The following is a 27,563-nucleotide window of genomic DNA, read 5'->3' on the forward strand; positions in this document are numbered from 1 at the left end:
ATGCGGCGTTTGAAAACATTCATACTCTTAAGTTAGCAGAGTACTTGCCTCTAAGCAAGAACTCTGACTGATACATATTTGAATTTCCAAGTCTCACTTTTCGAACTGGAAAATGCAAGGATTGGACCAAGTAACCCTTAACATCCCTTCCTGTTCTGGTTGATTCTAGAATTGTCAGTTAAGCTTGGTTCATGGAGATGTGACAGATCAATGCCATCAGTATTAGGAACTCAAATGAAGAGTCTTTAAAATGTGATCTCCATAGGAGGACTGTGGGGAGCTGTCTCTTGCCCTTCAGAGTGACGTGTCTCAAAAAACAGCAGGTCGAGTGATGAGTGCTGGTAAACAACAATAACCTTGGAAGGCAATTCTTACTCTGTGGAGTCAGATTTTTAATATTCAAGATGTTAGATAATCTCTTTATGATAATGATAAAGCTAGGCTCCAAAAATGAAATTGAGAATGCTGATCGGCAAGGGGAGAGCAACAAGAACTAATTGCACACAGCAGGGTGTGAATTTTCAGAGCCACAGAAACAGGAGTGACTATGCTCATAAGAAAGCTCGAAGCAGCATGCTTCAGAAAGCACACAGTGCTTAGGGTCAGAGTTCTTATCCCAGCCTGGCCACTAGCCGACATGGGTCTTGCAGCCAATCACTCCCTTTCCCTGGGTCTCCGTAGCTGCATGAGATGAAGCCTGAGGAAGCAATATACTGATGTAGAAGGGTTAGGATTTGTTAAGTAAAAAGAACTGAAGTAGTAACTCTCAGCAGGAACATCCTCTGGGGGAAAGGGACTCAAATTTTCTCCCTGGTTTTAATTGTAAGATCAATGGCATTTGGGTACTAACATGCCTTCTTTTGGGTGGTACTGGATGGTGCTCCATAGTGTTGAACTTCCACAAAATCAATCATCAGATAATCCAATTTAGGTGACTTCTAACCTAACACTATTAGTCAGAAACATCTGGGTTCAGAACTTCAACTCCAACTAGCTTAAACAAAAAGACTTGATTGGCTCCTGTCATTGGGATCTTTAAGCTCTCTTTAGACATGACCTGATTCAGGTTTCTAGCTGTGTCTTAAGGAGAATGCCTCTCTTTCCAGTCCTTGGCTCAGCTTTCTTTTGTGTTGTCTTCATTCTCAAGTGGCTGCCCACCTGCTCCAGGCTTCCCTTCAGCTCAGTATCCACTGTAGAAAGGACATACCCCCTTCCTAACAGCTCCAGCAAGAGTCTAGAGCTGCCTTCTGAAGGGCCTTGCTCACCCCGGACCAGCCACCGTGACCAGAGAACGTAGCATGCTTGATGCCCAGGCCTGGAGGCTATGTTCTGCCCTGGAGCCATGAATGGGGTCAGCCCCACTCACATCACCAGACCAAGAATGGAGCCAGGTGGTTTCTCCAAAAGGCAACTACCTGGAGAGGCTGAGATGAATTCTATTATTGTTAATAAGAGAGAATACTGCATGTATTGGTTTACTATTGCTGCTGTAACAAATTTCCACAAACTTAGTGACTTCAAACAACACAAACGTATCACTTTACAGTTCTGGATTTCCAAAGTACAAAACCAGTCTCAGTGGGCTAAAATCAGGGTGTCAGCAAGGCTGCTTCTCCTCCAGAGGCTGTGGGGAAAAGATCTGTTTCCTAGTCTTTTTCTAGCTTCTGGAGGTCCGTCACTTGCATCACTTGGCTCATGGCCCCATCCTCCATCTTCAAAGCCATCGTATAGCCTCTGTCTTCCTCTCTCTCTTCTTCTCTTCTCCTCTTCTTCTCCTCTCTTCTGCTTTCTCTCTTTCCCCCCTCCACCCCTCCTCCTGCTTCCCTTTTACAAGGATACTTGTAATTACATCAGGTCTACCCAGATAATCCAGGATAATCTCTCCATTTCAAAATCCTTAATTGGATCACATCTGCAAAGTCTCTTCTGCCATTCAAGGTAACATAATCACAGGTTCCATGGATTAGGATAGGAATATATTTGGGAGATCATTTCGTGGATAGGAAAGAACAGATATTCTTTACAGAATCTGCTCCTGCCCATAGATTACAAGAGACAATAAAGATCTGACGCTAGCAACAAATAATGTGAAGGAAGAAGTTTACTAGAGTGTGAAGATGTAAATTCAAGCCCAAACTCCACCATTAACTAGCCCTCTTTGACTCAGTGTTTTTGTCTGTATAATGGACATGTCTACCTCAGTCTCTGAGTTATCATGACCAAAAGTTCATGAAAGCACATTTGCAAATGCAAACTATCATTTCTGGAACGAAAATCATGGAATGAAATTGCGGGATATGAAATTTCACTCACCTATGCAGTCATTCACACCAACTCTAGGCGATGAGGCCTCTTTTTCCACAGTAAGGAAGGCTCCATCTAGAGCAAAAAGGTCATTCATCAGATTTGGATATTAAAGTAGCATGATGCTGGGCACTGTGGCTCATACCTGTAAACCCAGCACTTTGGGAGGCCAAGGCAGGTGGATCAACTGAGGTCAGGAGTTCGAGACTAGCTTGGCCAACATAGTGAAACCCTGTCTCTACTAAAAATACAAAAAAAAAAAAAAAAAATTTAGCTGGGCATGGTGGTGCACACCTATGATCCCAGCTACTTGGGAGGCTGAGGCAGGAGAATTGCCTGAACCCTGGAGGCAGAGGTTGTGGTGAACTGAGATGGCTCCACTGCACTCCAACCTGGGTGACAGAGCAAGACTCTGTCTCAAAAAAAAAAAAAAAAAAAAAAAAAAGTAGCATAAAAAGCCAGAATTTGCCAAGAGAAAAAAGGATTTTCTATACTCCCCAAGGTCCTGTTATGTGGCCATTAGGTCACATAATGTGTTAACACATTAACAACAGCTAAAATTGGCTGCCCAGGTGCCAGTTTTACTCCAGATATGATGCTGTGGTTTTGGAGATGTGGGAAGCCATGTATTCCCACCTCGGTATTCTGTGGGCAGGAGAAAAGAGAAAGAGGCAGAGGGAGCAGTTCAAATGCCAGCGTTTTTGTTCGCCTTCCCATCCCCCACCTCAGGACAAACACAGATGGATGATAGGACCCAAGGGGCACTTAGGTTACTGGACAGTGAGGCGGTCATGCTAAACTTCCCCATGTGTACCAGTGGAGGGAAGAGCATGGCAAAGAAGTGCCCATGTGGTCACATCCAGCCATTGGTGGAAGGAAGTGCCTGGCTGGCTAGATGGCCTGCCACAACCCTCCTGGCTTCCCATGGCCTGCCCAGGATGTACAGGGCTCCAGAGAGCAAATGGCCTGCAGCAGGACTTAGAACCTATTGTGACTCAATGGCCTCCAGTCTAGGGATGAGGGAGATACATGTGGCTCTGAGGTCTCAGGCAGAAAAGAGTAAACATCGTCAGTTTGAGACTGCTTGCAAGGTTGGCCCTTGGCTGGCATCTATGAACTTGGATTTGGGGTGGGTTCCCAGCAGTCCCAGAAAGGACAAGAGCAGCTCGCTGCACCTGAACTCTTTGTACAAAAATGTGGTTTATGCTGAACACCTACCATCCTTCTGGAAGCCCGGACTTTTGGTACATCCTAGGCCACAGATGCTTATATGACTTACCCTCAGTAAAATCCTTGGACTGATTCCTAGGCTTAGTGGCACTTCCCTAGTAGACAGCATTCCACATAGGTTGTCACAACTCTTTAAAAATGAACTAAGCATACCCTGTGTGACTTCTTGGAATTTTGCACCTGGTCTCCTCCAGCTTTGCCCTGTGTGTCTCTTCCTTTCACTCATTTTATTTTGCACTCGTTCATTGTAATAAATCATAGCCATGACTGTGACTATATGCTGAGTCCCATGAGTCCTCCTAGCAAGGCTTTGGAGCTGAGGGTGGTTGTGGGGATCCCCGACCCAGGCCCTTCTTCCCCTGCCTCCAAGATGGCCCTTGAGTTCTCTTCTATACACCCAGCTGATTCTTAGAGAGAAGCAGGAGTGGCGTGGAATCTGAACCACTGAGTGTGGAGCTGAGAGACATGTCCCTTCCAGAGGTTGTGTTTATTACTTATTGGACTAAATGTTGATTTCTCTCCTTCTTACCATTCACTACAGTTTTGGATACTTCTAGGTGTAATGTGAACAAACACTCAAGCCCCGTGTCATTGTTATTGTAAAATGTCAGTTTCTCACCATTCCCATGTGTCCATCTCTACCCTCTCCACTCAGCAGGTGACAGGGCAATCAGTTCACCAAAGAATTGGTCTCCCCCTCATCAGGCCAGTTCCTGGGACTCCCCATCACCAAGTCCATGCTCAGATCCATCTCCTGTCAACACTGACCCTATCTCTTCCACATATATATATATGAGGGAAATAGAGAAATTATTTTCTCTCTTGGTAAATTCTGGCTTTTCATGCTACTTCAATATCCAAATCTAATGAATGACCTTTTTGCTCTAGATGGAGCCTTTCTTTCTCTGGAGAGAAAAGCCTCATAGCCTAGGGTTGGTGTGGATGACTGCATATCTATGGAAGAGACAGGGCTAGTGTGGGGTTTTTAGATATTTTAACATATACATTTAACATATATGTATACACATGCATCTTATATATACATCTCATACATATCATCTCATATACATATACATCTCGTATATATACACATCTCATATATACACATCTCATACACACACACATGCGTGCACGCATTTGGTGGCCTGTTTTTTTTTGTTTGTTTGTTTTATACTTTAAGTCTAGGGTACATGTGTACAGCGTGCAGGTTTGTTACATATGTATACATGTGCCATGTTGGTGTGCTGCACCCATTAACTCGTCATTTACATTAGGTATATCTCCTAATGCTATCCCTCCCACCCCCGGCCTCCCCACAATAGGTTGGTGGCCTGTTTTCTTACCTGTCAGATGAGAGTGGGAATTATAAAATACCTAAATTGTTGACCATTACGCATGAAAATTGCATAGTTACATATGAGTGTGTATACGTCTCAGCACAGACAAATAATGTGGTAAGCACACATTACATTCCTCAGTAGACTTAGGAACTTTTTATTAAGCTTTCTTTCATATTCATTATCTTAATACAATCCACAAATCTTCATAAAAAATTATATGTATATATAGATTCATTAAAAATTCCCAGTTTTGGCTTGACCATGGAGAATAAGGTGTTTGTCCATTTGTGTCTAGGTGGGTCAAATGTAAATAACTTCAGCACTAGAAGTTTAACCAGTGAGAAAATATTCCCTGAAATCCAGGGGCCATTCCATAAATTGATGCCTGTGAAACACTGGCCAAGTAGATCTGAGAAGCCCCTACCAGGGCTAATAGACCAGGATTTTTCAGATGGAGTTCACTCCAGGCAGCTGTTGGGATCAGAAAGCTCCTGTTTGATGCTATAATTTCATGTTTCTTAGATCGTATCATTAGTGGTGAAAGTTATCCAAGTCACATGGTACCAAAATATGTTACTGGCAGCAAATCTGTAGGGGTCTGCAGCAACCTCAATTTTTGCCTCCTCAGAAGAAAGAATTCAACTAAGGGGCAGAAGGAGAGACTGGGGTAAGCTTTAGAGCAGGAATGAAAGTATATTAAAAAGCTTTATGGCAGAAACAAAAGGCAGGAAAACACACTTGGAAGAGGGCCAAGCGAGCAACATGAATGGCAAGTGCACGATTTGACCTTTGACTTGGGGTTTTATATGTTGGCAGACTTCCAGGGTCTTGCGTTCCTTCTCTCGATTCTTCCCTTGGAGTGGGCTGCTGGCACTTGGGAGGGGAGCATGCGCAGTGTGTTTACTGGAGTTGTACCCATGCTCACTTACAGTGTTCTTCCCTTACCAGCCCAATATCCCTAGGAGACCACATGCCAGTTAAACTCCACCATTTTCCCCTTTAGTGCTCGTGTGTGAGCCCACTCTCCCAACTGCTGAGATCTTATCAGGTAGCTACTAATAATCAGTTTCAGGTTTTTCCTTTCTATAGGGAGACTGCCTTTTTCTGGGGCTGGCTGTGACCAATTATTATTTTAGAGAGACGGTTAACCACCTGACCATCACCTGATGGTCTCCTGACATTCCTGGTGGGGGCTCTCCTGCCCTGTTCATGTCTGACTAGCTACTCTCTGTAACAGGGAGACACACACACACAAAACCAAGTGGTAGATATTTTCAGAGAGTGACTCTGGAGTACTTTGAGGAAAATGAAATGGGGTTATGTGATCGAAGTTGGTTGGGGCAGAAACACTGCCTTAGAAAGGGTGGTCAAGGGAATGCCCACTAAGGATCTGACATTTGGGCTAAAACTGGAATAATGAGAAGTCAACCATGTGCAAATCTGGAGGGTGCATCTCAGGGTCAGAAAGTGGCAGCACAAAGGCTCTAAGGCAGGGATAAGGTTGATGTATTCAAAGGACATTAGAAGTGACCAGAATGGCTACATTGTGTTGAACATGGTCAAGGAGTTGGGGTTAAAAAGCAGGCAGAGGCCCAGTAGCCTAAAGATACAACCCAGATACGGCAGGAACTTTTGGCCACCCCCACCCACTCCAATATCTGGCCTATTATTCCATAGCAATAAAACTTCTAAGTTTTAGCTAAGCACATGACTGCCTGCAATAAAAACTACATCTCCCAGCCTATCTTATAGTTAGGTGATATAGTCATGTGACTAAGTTTTGCCAATGAGGTGTTAGCAAAATTATCTTGCTTAAAAGATAGCTAGTATATGCTCTCTGCCCCTTCTTTTTCATGCCTCCTTCCTACAGGGGTCCTGCTACTTGGACCCATGATGCAATGACCAGTGCTTTTACTGTCATATTGTGTCACAAAGAGGTAGACCACATCCAGGGATGGTGGAACAATGACCTGAAAGGTGCCTGTATCCCTAAGGAGTTCATGGAGTTTAGACACACTAGGAAGTCTGGACTGCTTACCTCCCTCTCTACAGGAGGAAGAAATACACAAAGTAGATTTCTGTTTCTTTAAGGCACAGTTATTTGGGGTCTCTGTTACCCTCAATTGAACAATAGCTGCCTTTGCTATTGATAGCCACAATAAAGACTATGGGTGCCTCCTAAGTTTTTGGCTTGAGCAATTGAATAAGTGTTGCCAATTTAAGGAAGTGGTAAAGACTAAGGGGAAAAAAAACAAAAACAAGATTTGGGTGCAAATCAAGAGTTATCTTTTGGTTATGCTGGAGCTGAGATGCTGTTATACATCCAAGAGAATCTATAGACAAGTAGGCAGCTGAATATTTGAGTTTGAAGCTTGGGAATGGGGAGGAGGCAGAGCTGAAGGCATAAATTTTGAAGCCACTGTAGATTGAGATGTCTCAAGAGTCATCAGCAGCACCATGTCCTCCATGTCCTCCAAGGTGGGGATGACCTTGCCTTTGCTGTGAAAGGTAAGCTTCATATTATACCACAAATTCTTGGGAAAAAATGGAACTTGGGTAAATCAAATTTCATTATACCTATACTGGACAAACTTGCTATTTCAAAACATCCTTTCATTAATTATTGCAAGAAGTCTAAGTTTTTTTTTCTGTCACTTCTCCTTCTTTTACCTTTTTAGTTTGTCCAAATTTTGGTATTTGGGTCTTTTTTTTTTTTTTTTTAAGCATTCTTACATTTTCTTTCCTGTAAATGAAAGTGTCGAAAAGAGATTTACACTGTTACAGTAGGTAGCTAGTCAGACATGAACAGGACAGGAGAGGCTCCCCCACCCAACACCAAGAATGTCAGGAGACCATCAGGTGATGGTCAGGTGGTTGTTAACTGTCTCTCTAAAATAATAATTGGTCCAGCCAGTGCCAGGGGAACGCACTATCGAAGGGAAAAACCTGAAACTGGTGATCAGTAGCTTCCTGGTAAGATCTTAGCAGTTGGGTGAGTGGGCACACACGTGTGCCCTAAGAGGCGAAGTGGTGGAGTTTAACTGGTATATAACCTTCTAAGGGACATTGGGCTGATAAGGGAAGAACGTCTCAAGTGAGCATGCGTACAACTCTAGTAAACACACTGCGCATGCTCCGCTCCCAAGCACTGGCAGGCACTGCTCATGAGGACGGCCCCTCCCAAGGGGAAAATCAGGGAAGAAGGGACGTAAGACCCCAGAAGCATGCCAACATATAAAACCCCAAGTCAAAAAGTCAAACTTGTCTTGTAAGTCCCCCACTTGGTCCTCTTCCAAGTGTACTTTCCTTCCTTTTGTTTCTGCAGTAAAGCTTTTTTATCTTTTTTTTTTTTTTTTTTTTTTTTTTTTGAGACAGAGTCTCTGTTGCCCAGGCTGGAGTGCACTGGCATGATCTCAGTTCACTGCAACCTCCGCCTCCCAGGTTCAAGCGATTCTCCTGCCTTAGCCTCCCGAGTAGCTGGGATTACATGTGCACGCCACCACACCCAGCTAATTTTCTGTATTTTTGGTAGAGACAGGGTTTCACTATTTTGGCCAGGCCGGTCTTGAACTCCTGACCTCAGGTGATCCGCCTGCCTCAGCCTCCCAAAGTGCTGCGATTACAGGTGTGAACCACCGCACCTGGCCAGTAAGGCTTTTTAATAAACTTTCACTCCTGCTCTAAAACTGGCCTCAGTCTCTCCTCCTCCCTTCTACCCCTCCGTCAAATCCTTTCTTCTAAAGAGGCAAGAACTGAGGTTGCTGCAGACCGCTACAGATTCACCTCTGGTAACATCCCAACTCAAGAACATAAGCTTCATCAGGCCAGGGGCCTCCGCTGTTTTGTTTAGAGTTAATTCTCCACACTGGTATGGAGTTGGTACTCCCTAAATACTTGTTAAATAAATGAATGAGCTTCTCAATTAGTTTTTCTCATCAGCACATTTGAAATGGAATGTATCGATTTGTTTTATCATTAGTATTCCTGAGCTTCCCACAGAGATGCTACTGCTGTCTTTGGACAGTTTCTTTGCTGCTGAGATAAGGAAACGACTCATTTTCCCGAGGCCTCGTCAGGAGAGAAGGGAGAAGACTTCAAAGGAAGCTGCAACTTTACTGCCTGAACTGGCCCTAAAGGAATGGGGAAGAGAAAGATCAGGAAGGTTTGTGCAGCCTTTTGTGCTACCATGCTGTCTGGAAGTTTCTGAGCTGGGTCTCTGGATGGCAGCTGCAGCTCCTAGCAGTCAAGACCAGTCTCCTTCCTAGTTCTACCACTTACTGGCTGTGTCAGTGTAGCGTTAGGCAAGTCCCTTAAACACTCAGTGCCTCAGTTTCCTCATTTGTAAGTTGATACAAATAGTGACAGCTCCTCCATCACAGTCTGTTGTGTTGATTAAATTAGTTAAAATATGTAAAGTGCCTTTTAAGCTGAATATATAATAAGCTTTCAATCAATGAAGTCATTATTCTTAGATGCCAGGCACTCCGAGTATACTGTCTCTAAGTCTCCCAGATAACCTTGTAAAGGTAGCCATTTAACGGACAAAATCGAGGCTTGGAGAGAGCACGTTTTTTTGCCCAAAGAACTCCAGGGCTCGTCATACCTAATCACCCCGGTAATGTGGCTGAACCCCCTGAAAACCACCTGGAATAAGCTCTGGTTTCAGGGGCAGGACTATCATCTTGATGTGCTAACTCAGCAGATACGACCTGAGTGGCCACCACACTGGCTTATTTGGCTACATGTACAAAAAAGTTCTCCTTGACTTGTCTAAGACTTTACCCTGAGCTTAACCCTGGAATAGGCACTGCGGGTGCCAAAGGTGCAGGAAATCAGCCCTTGCCCTGAGGAAGCTCACAGGCGTGCAGACCGAGCCCCCAACATTTCAGTAAACAGTGGCCAGTACTCTGCCAGGGGCCATGTAAGGCTTCCTAGAGGAAAGGAAAGGATGTCAGACTTCAGTCTAGAAGGATGAGCAGAAAATAACAAAGCAAAAATGTGGGTGGGGGTAAGGAAGAAGAAGGATGGATCTGGGAAAAAAAAGCTTCCCAAAGACAGGGAATTGAAGGGACAAAGGTACAAACATGTGGAACATGGATCTTTGTGTCAGTTACTGCTAAATCTCCTAGAATGATGGCACATAGCAGGTGACCAATAAATGCTTGCCGATTGAGTAGGAAACCAAGGGAAATTAGGCATTATTGTTTGCGGAGACAAATGAGACTCAGAAAGGCTAAATAGTTTTCCCAAGGTTCACAGAGCGGATAAGTAGAGTATCCAGGACATGAATCCAGCACTTTTGACTGTGAGCTACACAGAGACATAAAATAATAGTAAAACAGTAAAAAGTGGAGCTACCCAAACCAGGAGGGGAAAAAATCCTCTATCAACTCCAGAATGGATAAATTAAATGTGGCATAGTCCGGGCACAGTGGCTCAAGCCTGTAATCCCAGCATTTTGTGAGGCCAAGACAGGTAGATCACTTGAGCACAGGAGTTTGAGACCAGCCTGGGCAACATGGAGAGATCCCATCTCCAAAAAAAAAAAAAAAAAAAAAAAATTAGCCAGGTGTGGTGGTGCATGCCTGTAGCCCCAGCTGCTTGGGAGGCTGATGTGGGAGGATTGATTGAACCTGGGAGGTGAAGGCTGCAGTGAGCCTGGGCAACAGAGTGAGACCCCATCTCCAAAAAAAAAAAAAAATGTGGTATAGTCACACAATGGAATACTATACAGGAAAGAAAATGAAGGAAAAACTATCACAGGCAACCACAAGCCACAAGGATGAATCTCACAAGTACCATGTGGAGTAAAGAAGCAGTCACAAAAAACTACATAGGCTATGGTTCAATGCATGTGAAGTTTATAAGCAGGCAAATCTTTTTTTTTTTTTTTTTAGACAGAGTCTTGCTCTGTTGCCCAGGCTGGAGTGCAGTGACCTGATCTCTGCTCACTGCAACCTCTTCCTCCCAGGTTCAGGTAATTCTCCTGCCCAACCTCCCGAGTAGCTGGGATTACAGGCATGTACCACCACGCCTGGCTAATTTTTGTGTTTTTAGTAGAGATGGGATTTCACCATGTTGGCCAGGCTGGTATCAAAATCGTGACCTCAAGTGATCCACCTGTCTTGGCCTCCCAAACTTAGGTGGCAGCCTAAGCCACCACGCCCGGCCATAAACAGCCAAATCTAACCCATGGTGTACAAAGTCAGGACAGCAATTACCTTTGGGAAGGAGGAGGGGGTTAGAGGTTTTGCAGGATCCCAGGGTGGCTTCCAGGGAGCTGAGCGGGCTCACTTGGTCACACAGGTGTGCTCCCCTGTGATAACTCATTGAGGGGCACACTTATGGTTTGTGCATTTTTCTTTATAGCTATACTTTGCTTTAAAATTGGTTTCAGGATCAGTATTCCAGAAAATGGCTGTGATCACCCAAGTTGCCCCAAAAGCTTTTGATGTCTGGAATGGTGGACTCTGCTACATAAACACTAGCAGCTGTTATTATTACTATTATTATGTCTTTCACTTTCCAAACGGGAGCAGATAATTTTTTAAAGCACGCCACAATGCAGGTGCACCTCAAGCACCAGGAGTCCACCTTAAACAGGGGCAGTAGAAAAATAAGGGCGAAATCCCCCACCGCTGGGCCCATCCAGCACCAAAGCTAATGCAGTTTGGCCACATGGCCACATGCCATGAGAGGGCCAAGCTGCCTGCCAAGTTCCAGCGAGTCCCAGATCCTTTCCCAGGTACATGTGGTCTTTCTTTGCCCTCTTTTTCCATTGCCCTGCACAGGATACCTTTTTATAACATGAGGCTTCTGGACTCAGACTGACCACAGGCACATGTGTTTTTAGGGAAAGAAGTGGAGCGGCTGCTTGGAGCTGCTGGCCACAAGTGTGGGGAACACATTGTCCTATAGCTCACCGACTCCCATCTCAGAGCCCTTGTCATTTGGTGCAACCGCCCCAATCCTTCTCGTCCTCACCAGGCACCTACACCCCATCCTGGGCTTGTGTCTTCCTGCCAGTGACACCCAACCCTGCGTCGTACCCCAGGACTTCTGCCCTGCTCCACCTCCTTCCCGTACACTATAATCATATGTTCACACACACACAAACGTGCTCAGTCACACTCATATTCACTCCCACCACATGCTTACACATACACGTACTCAAACACATTCTCATCATGCTCACTCTCACTTATCAAGAACAGCTCATAACAAGGAAATGTCCCTTGAACACCAGAAAAGCCTTGTGAATCCGGGGCAGAGTTTCTGAAAACATGGTCTGAATATCATCCCATCATTGTCCTGTGTCACAGTCATCTGCAGTGGAAAACTCCACATCCTGCTCAGCCAAGCCCTAGACTGACTGAAACGGCATCTGTGGCAGCATAGCCCAGGAATCTGCAGCTTAACAAGTTACGGGTGGTTTTTACCTGAGAGCAGGAGAAGAGGCAGGAGGGGGTGACAGGGTGCAGGCACCAAATGCTTCTGAGGTAGGGGTGCAGAAGCGAATGTGAGTCCACACCCCTGAGCCACAGAAGCCCCCAACTCTGCTCTGGGCATGACGGAGATGGGTCTGCCTGGGCTCAGAAGAGTCTGGCTATTGGCTGCAGGACTAGAGAGGCAGGCAGAGGCTGACTTTTTCCTTTTCAGTCACGGGAACAAAGTGTGCAAAGACCAGAAAAGGGCAGATGTCGCTCTACAGTAAGGTGACTTTCATTGTCCTGGAAACTTCTGACAGGGGTTGAATATTAGATTGCTCAGTTATCTGTGGCTGGATAATCAACCATTCCAAAATGTCATGGCTAAAATGACAACCATTGGATTACATCTCACAATTCTGTGGGTTGACCAGCTGGCTCATTTCTGCTGCTCTTACCCGAAGTCTTTTGTGTGGCTTCAGTGAGGTGGCAGCTGGGGCTGGAACATTCAGCATGGCTTTGCTCATTTGTCTGGCACCACGGTGCGGATGGTTGGAAGGCTCTCTCCACGTGACCTCTCCACACAGCTAACTTGGGCTTTGCATGGCAGCTGGGTCTCAAGAGTGAGCATTCCACAAGAAGTCCTTCTTTCCCATCCCGGACACAAAAGGATACAGTCATGGGTCACTCAATGACAGGGATACATTCTGAGAAGTGTACAGTTAGGCAATTTCATTATTGTATGAACATCATAGAGTGTACTCTATGACAAACCTAGATGGTCTAGGCTGGGAGTAATAGGCTGTATCACACAGCCTAGGTGTAGACCTAGGCTACATAATACAGCCTACTACACCTAGGCTATCTGATACAGCCTATTGCTCCCAGACTACAAAACTGTACAGCACGTGATTGTACTGAATACAGTAGGCAATTTTAGCATAATGGTAAGTATTTGTGTATCTAAACATATTTAAACATAGAAAAGGCACAGGAAAAATACAGTATTAAAATCTTATGGAACCACTGTCATATACATGCAGTCCATCGTTGATTGAAATGTCATTATGTGATGCATGACTGTACCTACGATTGCATTATATTAAATTCTAGAAAATGCAAACTAATCTATAGTAGCAGAGAGCAGATCAATGACTGGGGACAAGGGTGGGGAGTAGAGAGAAATGGATTATATATACAAGGGCATGAGGAAGCTTTTGGAGGTGATAAGTGTGTTCATTATCTTGATTGTGGTGATGGTTTTGCAGATATACAATTATATCAAAACTCATTAAATTATGCAGTTTATTGTATATCAGTTATACCTCAATAAATCTTTAATAGAAAAATAATAATATGCAAAAATACAGAAAATATATATTGAAAATATGTTTTCTACTGCAAAGAGCTGCCCAAAATAAGTATATATATTTGTTTTGGGCAGCTTTTTGCAGCAGAAAACATATTCTTGAGTTTCACCATTTATAAGCCTTACAAATACTAAGACATGTATTGGCAAAATCTGTTGACACATCAACCTAGACAGAGAAGATATTGCTTTTCAGTTTATTGCACGAACCTCTTCAGCATCATGTGACATCCCATCAATACATTGATTGATATTGTATTCCCTGAGAGTGAAACCTTTCCAATCCCTCATACTGCATCTTGTCCTGGCAGTTTACTCACTGAAATTTTACAGGCATTATTAGATTCTCACCACCTGTGTGGCCTTCCCTTTTCTGGCCAATAATGTCTGCTACTAGATCTTGCTTCCTGTGCCTGAGGGTGACTTTTTAACAAAACTTTTCCACTCTTTGAGATTCCAATTGCCATTTAAAATAGTCTCTTACCTTACCAATAGCAGTGGCCTGTAGGTCAGTGTTTTCAGTGGGCCAGGCCACTGTTGCACTTGTGAGTTGTTTGCCACAGAGGCACGTGGGTGGGGCGGGGGTAGGACCATGTGGATCACCAGCCTTCACGAAGCTCATTGAGGAGTGGCTTTCATCACAAGGAGCAGCTTCTCTGTGTCCTGAAGATTGTCGTCTTAGTCACTTCTGGCTGTTATAAGAAAAATACCGTAGATTAGGTGGCTTAAACAGTATTTATTCCTCAAAGTTCTTGAGGCTGGAAGTCTGAGATCAGGATGCCAGCATGGATGGGTTCTTGGTAAGAACTCTTTTCCAAGTTTACAAATGGCTGCCTTCTTGCTGTATTCTCATGTAACACAGGGAGAGAGGGTATCTCTCTCAGTGTCCGTTTTTATAAGGGCACCAATCCCATTTATGAGGGCTCCACCCTCACGACCTAATCACCTCCCAAAGCCCCCACCTCCAGATACTATTACACTGGGGTCAGGTTGGGTTTCATATGTGAATTTTGGCCAGAGACACAGGCATTCAGTCCATAGAAACTGTAATTCCTCATTGATGACTTCAATTTCAGGTCCTGTGTGTGATTTTCCATCACTGATTTTACCAGGACTGTCTATAGGTCTAGACCTGGAACTTTCCTCCATCATATCATACCTCATCTTCACAACTCACCACATGACCCTCAAAAGAAACTGTAAACACAAATGTTAATAAAATACAAAATAAAAAGCACAAGAACTCTGAGTACTGTGGCTCACACCTATAATCCCAGCAGTTTGGGAAACCTAGGCAGGTAGAACACCTGAGGTTGGGAGTTCGAGACCCACCTAGCCAACATGGTGAAACCCTGTCTCTACTAAAAATACAAAAATTAGCCAGGCGTGGTGGCATGCGCCTGTAATCCCAGCTACTCTCCTGGAGGCTGAGGCAAGATAATCGCTTGAACCCGGGAGGCAGAGGTTGCAGTGAGCCGAGATCATGCCACTGCACTCCAGCCTGGGCAACAGAGTGAGACTCCATCTCAAAAAAAAAAAAAAGAAAAGAAAAGAAAATGAAACACAAAACACAAAATTTCACATTACAAGTCTCTTATCCGTTCAGTCTATTTTGCAGTGTTTTCAATGACAGCAAAGAGTCAAGGTGAGGTAGCTGGGTCACAGAGGGTGAAAATTTCAGTCTTAAAATTTCTCTCTGAGTTTCTATTACACCAGTAGAGCTCATTTGCTCCTATAAACCAGTCAGCAGCAAGTAAGGGGAGGCTCTGCAAGGTCACGTGGGAGGGAGAAGCTCATGCCATCATCCTACTCTCTTCATTTCCGGGCAATTCGGAATTTGCTTGTTATCCACAGCCTCCTTCCACAGCCTCCTTGTCTTGACTCAATGGACTCATCTGAGAATGGACTCAACAGAGTGGACATTGCTCTCCAGCACACTGTCACAGGGGCTGTGACAGTGAGTTTTAGGTGCCAGCTTGGCTAGGCTGTGGTCTTCAGCTACTCAATCAAACACTAACTAGTTGTTGCTGTGAAGGTATTTTGCAGATGTGGTTAAAGTCTATGTATTAGTCCATTTTCATACTACTACAAAGATACTACTTGGGACTGGGTAATTTATAAAGGAAAGAGGTTTAATGGACTCACAGTTCCACATCGCTAGGGAGGCCTCAGAAAATTTACAATCATAGCAGAAGGCAAAGGGGAAGCAAGGCACGTCTTACATGGCAGCAGGAGGAAGAGCGAGCAGGAGAAAGTGCCACTTATCAAATAACCAGATCTTATAAGAATTTACTCATCATCATGAGAAGAGCATGAGGGAAACCGCCCCCATGATCCAATAACCTCCCACCAGGTCCCTCCCTCAACCCAAGGGGATTACAATTTGGATTACAATCAGAGATAAGATTTGGGTGGGGACACAGCCAAACCATATTAGTCTATATAATCAGTTTATTTTAAACAAGGAAGATTATATTAGATCGTCTGGATGGGCCTGATTTAATCAGTTGAAGAACTTTAAGAGCAGAACTGAGGCATCCCCAAGGAAGGGGAAATTCTTTTTTTTTTTTTTAATTATACTTCAAGCTCTAGGGTACATGTGCACAACGTGCAGGTTTGTTACATATGTATATATGTGCCATGTTGGTGTGCTGCACCCATCAACTCGTCAGCACCCATCAACTCGTCATTTACATCAGGTATAACTCCCAATGCCATCCCTCCCCACTCCCCCCTCCCCACAATAGGCCCTAGTGTGTGATGTTCCAGGAAGGGGAAATTCTAACTGTAGGACTATGGCTTCAGCTCCTGCACCTGGGGTTCCAGGCTTCCTTCCTCATGGTCTGCCCTACGGATATCAAACTTGTCTAGGCAGTCCCCACAATGGCTTAAGCCAATTCCTTGCAATACATGTCTTAATATATAAAACTTACTGATTCTGTTTCCCTAGTGGAACCCTGATTGCCTGATTAATTCCAGGGCTAAAAGACCTTTAACAAAATTGCAAACAGTGTTGCTATGTTGAAGTCCTTTACTGCATACACAAACATAACATGGCACACAAATTTAAGTTATGATGTGGGCTCCTTTTGCAATAACAAGTTTTCATGGAACTGGGTTCTGTGGAACTCTAGTCTAGAAACTGGTTCAAAATTACAGTTCTGGGCCACTCATTGGCCCCCCTTCTCCATTCAGATCCAGTATTCTTTCTGATTTGGCTCATTCTCTAGTGTTTAGTTCATTATCTGAGCCCTGCTTTGCAGGATGTTTTAAATAAGCAACTCTCCCAGTTCTTCGTGGTCCAGGGACTCTCTCCTATCCTATTACCCTGCTCCTCCTGCCCTTGAAAACCAATCCCCAAAAGACTATCATGGGACCCAAATAGAAACTCAAGCTCTCCTTTCCTCATGTGGAAAACAAACATAATGATTCTTTTCCTGTCCAGCTTGTTAGGACTGCCATGAATCAAATGTGATAAAGGATTGTTTTGAAAATGTAAAGTCATGGGGCCGGGCACGGTGGCTCACGCCTGTAATCCCAGCACTTTGGGAGGCCGAGGCGGGCGGATCACAAGGTTAGAAGATCGAGACCATCCTGGCTAACACGGTGAAACCCCGTCTCTACTAAAAATACAAAAAATTAGCCGGGCGTGGTGGTGGGCGCCTGTAGTCCCAGCTACTCGGGAGGCTGAGGCAGGAGAATGGCGTGAACCCGGGAGGCGGAGCTTGCAGTGAGCCAAGATTGCACCACTGCACTCCAGCCTGGGCAAGAGTGAGACTCTGTCTCAAAAAAAAAAAAAAAAAAAAAAAAAAAAGAAAATGTAAAGTCATAAAGATAGATCATCATTATCTTTATAATTATCTTAATTATTATTTGGTACTAAACCCAGCAATTATTCTCTTCCTGCCCACACCTCCTTTCTTTTCTTTTTTTTTCTTTCTTTTTTTGAGATGGAGTCTCGCTGTCTAGCCCAGGCTGGAGTACAGTGGTATGATCTCGGCTCACTGCAAGCTCCACCTCCCAGGTTCACGCCATTCTCCTGCCTCAGCCTCCCGAGTAGCTGGGACTACAGGCACCCGCCACCACACCTAGCTATTTTTTTTGTATTTTTAGTAGAGATGGGGTTTCACTGTGTTAGCCAGGATGGTCTCAATCTCCTGACCTCGTGATCCGCCTGTCTCAGCCTCCCAAAGTGCTGGGATTACAGGCATGAGCCACCAAGCCCGGCCTTCCACACCTCCTTTCTAAGAGAATTTGCCTTCATCATAAACCAAGGTGGTGTTAAGCCACTACATTTATATCAGGTAGTGCTGAGAAGATAGATTACTAAAAACGTTGGTTTTCTTCAAGAATTGGCTATAGTTCTACACTCAGGATCCATCCGTTAGGGCTCTTGAGTTGTAAATTTCAGACACTTCAACCACATTGACTAAAGAAAAATAACATCGATCTCATAAACTGAAAATTCATAGTTGACTCTCACCACTAACGATTACATGATACTAGAGGTCATAGCCAATGAGAGAGGGAGAGAGCGAGAGTGAGAGAAAGAGAGAAGGAAAACATTGGAAGGGAAGAGATTAAACTATCATCATTTACCTAGGAAAATCAACAGGATTAGCAGGAAAATTATTAGAACTTAGAAACAGCATTGCCAGATACAAGATTAGCCCATAAAAATCAATAGTATTTCTTTATACTAGCAATAAATCAATAGAAAAAATGAGACACAAATTTTTTAACATTTTAATGTCTCTAAAATTGGGATGCATCTTACATTGATAGCATCTTAGATTTGAATAAATACAGAATAGAAAATAAGACACTATTCACAACAGCCACAGATGTTTTAGTGTTTTGGAAATAACAAAGGCCCTCTGTGGAAAAAAACTTTAAAATTCTAGTAAAGGAAACAGAAGATACTCCCAATGTTTGAAGTGACTTTCTATGTTCTTGACAGGATGATTTAATATTATAAAGATGTTGATTCTCTCCAAATTAACCTATAAATTCAATGCAACCTCAATAAAAATTCCATACAAATTTTTAGAGGAACTCAGTAAACTAAAATTCTATATAACTTAAAGACCTCAATATGAAAGATAAAGACTATAAAGTTAATAAAACAAAATGTAGGCTGTGTGCAGTGGCTCATGCCTGTAATCGTAGCACTTGGGAGGTTGAGGCAGGAGGATTGCTGGTATCCAGGTGTTTGAGGCCAGCCTGAGCAACATAGTAAGACCCCATCGCTACAAAAAATCAAAAAGTAGCCAGACATAGTGGTGCATACCTGTAGTTCCAGCTACTCGGGCGACTGAGGTAGGAGCATCACTAGAGCCTGAAAGTTCAAGGCTTCAGTAAGCCATGATTGTGCCACTGCACTCCAGCCTGGGCAACGGAGTGAGGTTCTGTCTCTAAATAAATAAATAAATAAATAAAATGTAGAAGAATATCATTGTGACATGGAGCCAGTGTTTTGCAATCTTCTTTTAATTATCACCTAAAACTCATAAAAACTCCTAAGAAGTTTTTTTAAACACTCTTTTTTCATAAATGCAACCCTCCAGAGGGGATGTTAACGCCAGTTATGTTGGTTTCCTATATATATACACACACATATATATAGTGCATACATAGATATAGATACCTGTGCTTTAAACATAAACGAATTGGTTTTTTTCACCTCCCAAGAACCAATTTTCACCCTCATGGGGGGCAAACCCCCCTAACAAGGCTGGAAATTCATGCATGCACAGGGGTAAGAAAAAACTTGAAAAAAAAAATCCAGACACATAAACCATAAGGCAAAAATTGACAAGTTTGATTTCTCTATTAGTTTCCTCTTGCTGCCATGCAAATTACCACAAACTGATCGACTCTAATTTATTATCTCACAGTTCTGCAGGTTGAATCCAGTGGGCTCAGCTGGGCACTTTTCTTAGGCTCTCACCAGGCTAATATCAAGGTGCCAGATGGTATGGGCTCTTATTTGGAAGCTTTGGAGGAGAATCTGCTTCCGGGCTCCTTCCGGTTGTTGGCCAAATTCAGTTCCCGGCAACTGTGGGACTAAGGCCCCTGTTTCCTTGCCGGCTGCCAGCCCAGGGGCTTACCAGCTTCTAGAAGCCGTAGCCAATGCTTGGTTCATGACCTCCTTCCTCAGTCTTTCCAGCCAGCAACATTCAGTCAAGCCCTTCTCATGATTCACATCTCTGTTTGCTCCTTCTCCTTCATCTGTCCTCCTACATCTCTCAGATGCCAGTTGGAGACATTTCACTGCTTTTAAGGACTCAAGTGATGAGATTGAGTTTACCCAAATAATCCAGGATAATCTCCCTGTTTTAAAGTCCGTAACCTTATATACATCAGCTAAGTTTCTTCTCTGCAGTACCTAGGTTAGTGTTTGATTAGATAATCAGAGAAACGGAATCTTGGGATGACATCTTTAGAATTCTGCAGACCAAAAGAAAAAAAAATAGAATTCTGCAGGCCAGAATTCCATTAAAATTAAGGATCTCTGATCCACAAAGGACTCACCGTGGACAAAGCTAATGGGTAGATGAAAGAAAAGGGGAAATATCTTCAATTTCTAAAACCAGCAAGGGGTTAAATATCATACTACATATGGAACACTTGTGAACCAACAAGAAGAAAGCAGCCCCAGTAGAAAAATGGGTGAGGAATATGAATAGGCAGTTTATAGAAGGGGTAACCCCAAATACTTACAGGTATATGGAGAGACGTTGCAAGTTATTGGTGATTAACAAAATGCCAATTAAAAAAATACGAGACTAGGTGCGGTGGCCCACGCCTCTAATCCCAGCACTTTGGGAGGCCTAGGCAGGAGCTGAGTCCAGGAGCTGGAGACCCGCCTGGGCAACATGTTGAGACCCCCATCTCTACAAAAATTTTAAAACTTAGCTGAATGTGGTGGTGCACACCTGTGGTCCCAGCTACTGGGGAGGCTGTGGTGGGAGGATCATTGAGCCCTGGGGGTCAAGGCTACAGTGAACCATGTTCATACTACTGTACTCCAGAGTGCGACCCTGTCTCAGAAAAGTAAAATAATAAAAATATGACATATTGCCTTTTTTAATTTGACCAGCAAAAATTAGAAACCTGAATAATGCTAAGTGCTAGTGGCAAATAGAACCACAAGAACCCTTGGGTGGCAAATACAGATACAAGAACCCTCGCCATTGGAAATGCAGACTGACATCCATTACCCAGAGAAATTAGCCATTACTTAGTCAAATCAAGTGCCTCCTCGGACCCAGCAATCCCACTGCTAATGTTATGACCCAAGGAAATTGTTACATAGCTCCACAGGAGACACATACAGCATGTTCATTGCTGTCAGGGGATTTTGTGGTGGTGGTTGTGGGGTATGGATACGGAAAAACACAGTGAATACACACCATGGAGAAGTACGCAGTAATGAGAAGCAGTGGGAAAGCTGTTAACCACAGTAGCATCATGGATAGACCTCAGAGACATGGTGCTCAGTGACAAAAGTAAAAGAAAGAAGATATGATAAAATTATTTGAAAAAATTAGAAAGGCTTACAACCACTGCAGACAAAGTTCCATATTAACCATTTTAGAGTGATTGCCCATAGGAAGAAATGGGGAAAGGGGAGAGGGGTAAGAGTTAATTGGAGATGAAGAGATTTTGCATACAGTGCCATGATCTGAGGATGATGATGAACTCAGCCTTCTGCACAGATGTCTAGTTCTTTAAAAAGGCAGTAGGCAGAGATGGGTTCAGGCACAGCTTCACCCAGGCCTCAGGCAATGCCACCAGGCTCCATCTCTCTGCTCTATGTCATCTGGAATTGGTTCTACCCTCAGTTTGGCTTGGACAGAAGTAGAATTTGATTAACTATGATTTTCAAGGCAAATATGTGCTCCGCTTAATTGAGTATTCCTACTTACTAGCCCATACCTAGACTTGTGGTAGAAGATATAACATTTATTAGTGGTCTTTCCTGCCTTAGTAATTTTAGCCTATTTGCATGTGACTAAGGTGTCTGGCATGTCCTTTTGAACAGTTGTGGTCATCTTCTCAAAACTAACAGTACAAACATTAAGCTGTGGGTAAAAACATCTATGCTGATAAAAGATCTCCCTTGCATGTGGTTATGTTCTAATTAAGGACTTGAGATAAGCTCGTTTACTTATTTTCCAACAAGTGAGGAGAGAAGTATGAGTGAATGCTCATTCCATAGGGACTCTAGCTTAGTCATAATTAAAGCTTTCATGAAAACGTTCCTCTTCCAGTGTGATTTTTATTAGTGATGGTATTGGGGGAAGGCCTGCTTCAAGTCTCACCCTCAATGAGCTCCATGAAGTTCCCACCCCTGATACCCTTCAAAAGTAATTTATCTTCCTGATGAGTTGGGAGTGGACCAGGGCATCCCTGGCTCTGTCCTTCCCTTTATTTTTCACTCGGTAGCCTCCGGCAGCATCATTGTCCTTGACTGTTGCATTAGTGTCCTAGGACTGCCAAAACAAGTTACCACAAACTGGATGCCCTAAAACAAATAAATGCATTCTCTCACAGTCCTGGAGGCTGTAAGTGCGAAATCAAGGTTGTCAGCAGAGTTGGTTCCTTCTGGAAGCTTCTGAAAGATTCTAGGAGAATCTGTTCCATGCCTCTCCACTGGCTTCTGAGGGCTCCCAGCAAGCCTTGGCCTTCCTTGGCTCATAGCTGCATCCCTCCAATCTTCTCCCATCTTGGCATGGCTTCTTCTCCATGAATGTCTCTCGGTGATCTCTTATTGTAAAGACACTAGTCATTGAATCTAAGGCTCACCCTGATCCAGAATGCCCCATCTTAACTAATCCATCTTAACCCTATTTCCAAATAAAGTAACATTCTGAGACCCAGGTTGATGTGAATTTGGGGGGATACTACAATCCAAAACAATGATCTAGGCCTGCATTCACCCAGGCCTGCATGGGTGAATTGGCCTAATGCAGAGTGAAGGTGGGCACGTACGGATTAGTAAGCTGTTGGGTGGGACGTAGGCCATCCATCTGCTATCGCTTCATCAATAATAAAGGTCAGGAGGGAGTTCTGACAAATCTCTGCCTTCTGCAGTCAGCAAAACACCTTGTGCTCCAGTGAGAAGAAGTGAGGAAGAACAGCAGCTTGCTTTGAGGCCCCTTTAAGACCCTGAGGTCCTCCAGGTGCCCCCCTAGCCATCCATCTGGGAGCAATCAACATTCTCCAGCTTCCCTGGGTGGTTCATGCAGTTGAATTATGCAGCTACCAACCCCAGCATGTGAGCAGAATTTCTAACCAAAACCCTTACCCTGCAACAGAGAGGCGTATCCAAGGAGACTGGCAGGTAAATGCCAATGTGATAAATCAGGATCTTGATGCTGCATTTTTATTGCCTTTTTCCTCTGAAGGGACTTCTGTGCTTGCCTCTCGGCAGACTTGTTACAGATGTCATCAAAACTTGGGGGGCTGCCGGGGGGCGGTGGCTCAAGCCTGTAATCCCAGCACTTTGGGAGGCCGAGACGGGCGGATCACGAGGTCAGAAGATCGAGACCATCCTGGCTAACACGGTGAAACCCTGTCTCTACTAAAAAAATACAAAAAACTAGCTGGGCGAGGTGGCGGGCGCCTGTAGTCCCAGCTACTCGGGAGGCTGAGGCGGGAGAATGGCGTAAACCCGGGAGGCGGAGCTTGCAGTGAGCTGAGATCCGGCCACTGCACTGAGCCTGGGCGACAGAGCGAGACTCCGTCTCAAAAAAAAAGAAAAGAAAAGAAAAGAAAAGAAAAGAAAAGAAAAGAAAAGAAAAGAAAAGAAAAGAAAAAAAGGAAAAACTTGGGCGGCACCTGAATGAGAATATCACCCCATGAGGTTCCAGAATTGTTGGGATATAATCCTCTTATTCCGGAAAACCAATTCCAGCTCCCTGCTGAAGATTTGGCTTGGTTGGGAGTGATGAGGGAATCGTTACTACCACAGAATCATCTCTCGAATCTTCCTTTCTGTGCAGCTTCAAAAAGACTATTTTGAAGATATTTGCATATGCCTTCATTTTAGGGTCACTAAAAAGATTCCACCTAACCAAGCATAGGAACTTAGTCCACTTATAAGCCCAGAAAACAAAGATGGTGGCAATATTTTTACAATAGTTAATATCAGAAAATTGGAGTTGAGTGTCTGGAGTTGAGCAGAGGAAATCCACATTTGAACTAACAGTAAAAAAAAATAATAATAAATATCCTTGGCCCTCAGCTCATATTATAGATGTTGGATCATCCCTTCTCTGACTCTAACATCAAGTTTACAAGGATTTTTCCTTCTTTTAATTCCCCATCCGGCCGTGGTGTGGTGCAGGGAGTGTCTTCACCACCATGTGTCACTGCTTTGTCATTGATAGTTTTTTCTACTGAACTTGTGTAAATGACGAAGCAACTGGGAACTTCCAGTGTGTGTTCTGACCCTGCAAGTGGGCCACTAGTGGTGTCCTGAGCCCTGAAAACCTGTGACCTGACAAAATTGCTAGTTCTGGTAGAACGTGTTATTGTATACATGTTGCTTAAAATAAAGCCAATCTCACTGGTATCTCATCAAAACCAGTCAGCCTACTGTGCATTCTAGAGGATTTCTTCTAGAGAAAAAAAATGCAAGAGCATTGTCTCAGGGATGTGACCCATCCTCACTCAATACAATTAACAGTCTCCTTGGGAAAAATTTCAAATGCAGGGGAACACATTGACAAGTCCTTGAACCGCATGGGAGCGGGAGAAGGTTGGCTCTGAAGTCTAAGCAAAGATGTGCAACATCTAAATTACCTGAGAAAATCCTTTAAATGCTCATCAGGTACACAGTCCTCCTCCTGCTTCTCTACAAAGGGCTAGCATGATTAGTTTTCCCTCCAATATTGGGGCAGATTTCTGTTTCTTTGGTTGTCCCCAAAGATGAAACAGCAGGCTTGTACTTGGAAGATATTTCATATAATGCTGTATCTTTTAGGCACTTTAAGTGCAGAGGCAGGATGCTCACACCACACAAGGTGCATGGAAAGTAAGACTAGGGGAAGAGTTGAATCTCTTCTCTCCCTCTGGGATGTAGACTCTGACCTTTTACTTGTCCTGCATAAACATGTGGAACCCCTGCTTGTTTTACCCTGCACTCACTATGGTTTTCCACTTGCTAACTTGATCAAGGATGCCTTTCTCCACCTTCTCCACTGCCTGTCTCCTACTCAGCTTATGTGTCACCTCCTCCACGAAGCCTCCCGAATCAGCCTCCCTTGCAAAGCTGGGTTATATGACCCTCCTCTGTATCCCATAGGATCCTGCTCGTCTCTCTATCATTATGCCCTATTTCATTAGAGAGTTTCTGTTTCTGCCTCATTACACGGTGAGCTCCTGAGGACTGTAGCTGCATATCACTCATCTCAATATTGCCACATACATTGGCATCTAGAAAGTGCTGGGTAAATGTTGAATAAGCAAACAAATGGTTGGCTTTCAAGGATGGCTAGGGTTGAAATAGATTGCTAGGGTATTCTGGGCAGGAACAAAACTATGTGCCTGGCACAGAGTAAATTTTCAAAAAAAGGTGAGTGCTACTATTGTTTGTAGTGCTTCCTAGAGAAATGGAAAGACTGATACGGCCCCAAAAGCACTTCTTGAGTGAAGAATCAGATCCAGGCAAGTTTTTTTGTTTTTGTTTTTGTTTTGTTTTGTTTTTGCTAACTGGCCCCAAAAGCACTTCTTGAGTAGAAGAATCCGATCCAGGCAAGTTTTTGTTTTTGTTTTTGTTTTGCTAACTGTGATGATAGTGACATGGGGCCAGCTCCCTCAGTGAGGTTACTGAAGTCCTTGAAGACTCACAGACTGGTATATGTCAACAGGAGGTGGGCAGAACCAACTTGCAGGGACTCAGTTGCATTTCCCTAAGCCGGTGTACAAACAGAAATGCTAATTGATTTTTCTATTCACCACAGGAATCATAGCTCCTTTCTGCAAAGTAGACCCATTTGTTTCTCCCAGGCAGGCCTTCAAAGGAGGCTGTAAACTTGAGAGAAGTTCGCTCAGTCATCAAATGATTGAAGTGACAGGGATCTGTGGTTCCTGAGAAACATGCCTATTCTAAGGCCAGGTGTAGTGACTCACACCTGCAATCCCAGCACTTTGGGAGGCTGAGGTGGGAGGATCACTTGACCCCAGGAGTTCAAGACCAGCCTGGGCAACATTGTGAGACCCTCACCTCTACCAAAAAAAAAAAAAAAAAAAAATTTAAACAATTAGCCAGGTGTTTGTGGTGCACACTTACTGTAATTCCAGCTACTTGGGAGGCTGAGGTGGGAGGGTCACTTGAGCCCAGAAGTTCAACCAGCCTGGGCAATGTAGTGAAACCTCATCTCTACAAATTAAAAAAGTAATCAGGTAGCTTGAGATAGACAGAAAGAACCTCTCCTCACCCGAGAAGGCCAACATTTTTGTGTGTGTTTTCTCTGTCTCTGCTTTCCGTGAATATCTATGCCCCTTACACCCCTTCTGGACTCTTCCTTTAGGCATGTTAATGAATTAGTCTGGTCTTAATTGTGCCTGGGAGCCATTGCCAGGTTAAAAGAAAAAAAAAAAAAGACTATGTCTTTCAGGAGTTTACCCTTGTAGGAAACACACACTTGTAAAAATAATTTCAAAATAAGGAAAGTGCCACAGGAAAGGTATCTTTGGAACCAGAAAGAGTGGGAAAAGGGAAAAAGAGCAAAATCAAAAGAGCTGGGTGTGACTAATACTAACATAAACCAAGAATAAAATTCTAAGTCCACAACTGGCCAATGGACCCCCTCCTCTTGGCCGAGGGCATTCTAAAATTAACCTGAAAAGCTAGTTCGAGCCATGATGGGAAGTGAGGGTCAGACATGCCTCATTATATCCTCCTCTCATTGGAATTCAGGCACAGCTAACCAGCATAAACATAAAAAGAGAGACCTTAATACAAATAGAGTAGACTCTTTTACTTCTGATAAGAAATATTTTCTATTGATTTCATCTGCATAATGGGAACCTTGGTCACCACAAACCCTTATCTTAACCCAGACATTCCCTTCCATTGACTCTAGGTCTTTAGATAATAACTCAACCAATTGTCAACTAGAAAATTCTTGAATCTATCTATGACCTGGAAGCCCACTCCCCTCACTTTGATTGCCCCCCCCTTTTCCAGACTGATCTTATGCATATTGATTGATTGATGTCTTATATCTCCCTAAAATGCATAAATCCAAGATGTAGCCCGACCACCTTGGACACATGTTCTCAGGATCCCCTGGGGCTGTGTGATGAGCCATTGGTCACTCATATTTGATTCAGAATAAATATCTTCAAATATTTTACAGAGTTTGACTTTTTTCATCAACACCAACTAGACCAACTTGGGGGCCTTGGAAACCTGAAGCCTAATTAGGCAGATAAGAGTTCAAAGGAGAAGACAGATTCCAGGGCATATTTTTGGACGTAGAGTATGAACTGAGTGATAGACCAAATTGTGAACGGAGAGGAAATTGGAGAAAGTCAATGATAACCATTGGGCTGCCCCTGATAAATTCTGCTGCCTCCCAGGTGTGGAAGAATTGGTGATGAAGGTAGAATTTCCAGAAGATATATTTGACTAAGGCTTCTGGGTAGTAGAAATGTTTGAATCTATAGCAACTATCTCATTCATGCTTCTATCATTGCCCATGAAATGTTTTTCCCTGGTGGCAATTGGGAGAGTAAACAAAAATGTTGCCAGAAGCAGAGGTATAACAACTATTGAATCAGAATCAGACAAAGCCAGGCTTGAGCCCTCACCTAATGGCTTAGAGGCCATCATTTCTCTGAGCCTTAGGGGACAATAACAATATCCTAAAGGCTGGT

General features: G+C 43.7%; 1 long non-coding RNA gene across 1 annotated transcript in view; it reads right to left on the minus strand.

Moving 5' to 3' along the window:
• Positions 1 to 1,777: 1,777 nt before the first annotated feature.
• LOC112429475 (uncharacterized) overlaps positions 1,778 to 27,563 on the minus strand; it is a 56,486-nt gene continuing 30,700 nt past the window's right edge. The window contains exons 4-6 of the long non-coding RNA XR_011608903.1: positions 14,155 to 14,362; positions 12,760 to 13,008; positions 1,778 to 2,379 (exon numbers count right to left, since the gene is read on the minus strand). This is a non-coding gene — a long non-coding RNA (uncharacterized lncRNA). The remainder of the gene's footprint in view (positions 2,380 to 12,759; positions 13,009 to 14,154; positions 14,363 to 27,563) is intronic.

This window comes from Macaca nemestrina, chromosome 10, assembly GCF_043159975.1.
Source record: "Macaca nemestrina isolate mMacNem1 chromosome 10, mMacNem.hap1, whole genome shotgun sequence".
Lineage (NCBI taxonomy): Eukaryota > Metazoa > Chordata > Mammalia > Primates > Cercopithecidae > Macaca > Macaca nemestrina.